The sequence below is a fragment of the Dipodomys spectabilis genome, unplaced genomic scaffold (genome assembly GCF_019054845.1).
Source record: "Dipodomys spectabilis isolate Male_0828 unplaced genomic scaffold, ASM1905484v1 ptg000159l, whole genome shotgun sequence".
NCBI classification, from domain to species: domain Eukaryota; kingdom Metazoa; phylum Chordata; class Mammalia; order Rodentia; family Heteromyidae; genus Dipodomys; species Dipodomys spectabilis.
The window spans coordinates 2,317,480-2,319,550 of record NW_024870836.1 but is presented as its reverse complement, the minus strand read 5'-3'; positions in this window follow the sequence as shown (position 1 = coordinate 2,319,550).

Here is a 2,071-nt window from a genome sequence, read left to right as displayed (position 1 = left end):
TGCTTCTATCAAAAAGAATGACACAGCCCCTTTTTTAAAAAAATGGAAAGACTTGGAAAAAAAATCATTATGTGAAGGAAGCCAGACTCAAAGAAACATAGGCTCTATGGTTTCCCTCATTTTTATTAATTAATATATGCTTAGTATAGTCCTGGCAGATAGGTTCATTTTTTACACTCTTCATATTTGCTTTTTTCCTCTCCATCCTCCTCTCCCATTCCGTGTGTGTGTGTGTGTGTGTGTGTGTGTGTGTGTGTGTGTGTGTGTGGTGTGTGCAGTAATGAAACTGGACTCAGAGCCTCAAAATCTTGCTTGTTTTTTTTCACTCATGACTGACTGAATCTGTATTATTTTAACCAAGGTTTCACTCTGTGTTTGATTGAACAATTGAACATAAATGTCACGTGGATTGCTACCCCAGCCATCTGTGAACCCCAATCTCACCCTCATGAGATGAGATACTGGCATCTAGCTCTATTGCGAAGTGTCATTTGCTTTGTTTTGTTTTTGTTGCTTTTTTGTATCCAAAATCTGTATGGAAAACAAATCATTTATAATCAGGACTATTCACATAAAATGTGTGTTGTTTAAAGATTACCTTAATAATGTACTCCTTTTGCATCCACATTATGTGATTTGATTTTTTGAACTCTATTGTTGCAGTCAATTCACTTATATATAATTTGAATCTTCTTGTCTTGGTTTTATAGGGAGTTAGGTGTTTAAAAACAGAATTTATCAAGGTTTAACTCTGCAATACTGAAGCGAGACCTTTATAATTATTCAATGTCCTGTAATTCATAAGTTTATCATTTCTTGAGGCACCATATGGGCACAAATAGTTTCCTATAATACCTACACATATTTTAAACCTTAATGCCATGCAATGCACACTTCTGCCAAATATGCAAAGGCATCCTTTGTAATTCTCCATGGATTTTCACTGTTCTTCTCTCTACTCTCCAGTGCTAAGTCGTGTGATGGTCATGTCGATTTTCTCCCCTGTTACATTCATCATTGCATCTTGGGAACTACTGGTATACATTACTGTACTTCTGTCCATTCTCCTTGTGCTTCAGCTTGTACCCCTCTCACCTCGAACGGCTAAAAATTGGGGATATTTGCTTTACTCTTTATCTCAGACATTTATCTAGAAATACATTCATTGAATTCCTTCGGTAAAGTCTAATGTATTGAAAATTATTACTGCATTTTCATGGCTTTGTTATTTGTCATAAAGGAAGAACATAGATCAGTACTATAACTTAGGTAAAACATTATTGCAATCATGCTTCAATAGATGTTGTTCATTGGATAATGTTTACTTCAAGGTCTGCCTGCCTGCTTCCTTTTCACTGTTTTGTTTATTTTTCAATGTAGTCTTTTCTTCTGGAAAATATTTATGGGCCTAGTGAAGATCAATTCCTACTGCAATTAGTCATTAATTTTATTCTAACTTCATTTCACATATCCTTCTGAGCTTCTTCAGTGTCTGTGTAGTGCTTCACATTTTTAGATATGTTTTAACACCTATGCATCCAATGATAAAGACACATTCCTTAAGTCACCATTTTGATGACTGAAAAGAAACCATGCTGCAATCTCACTATATGGCAATTTTCTGGTTTTGAATTCTTTTAGATTAAAATTGATGCTGGACAACAAACATTCTGTGTACAATTTTATGTTTTCCTAATTATTTTAGTATACTTCCCAATATTATACAAAGTTAAAACATTATCACTTACTTAGTTTTAGGATTTCTAAAACGGTCAGAGTAAAAGTTCTATTCATTCACAATTTTAAGATAATAGAGTGTCCATTATGACCAAGTGAGATATTTTAAATTTTTGATGTGTAGTCCTTAAAGGTTGTGCTGGGGAATCAAGTCCAGTGCTTCATGTATCTTAGTCTACTGGCAGCCTATGAGCCTGATGTGACCTGTGGTTTGATTTTCAATCAACTGGAATAAAGAAAAATTTCACTAGAAAGGAATTAATTGCTTACTTTCTCCAATATCTCTCGCAAACATGAAAGTAATATAATTCTACACTGACTGAAAATGGTGTTC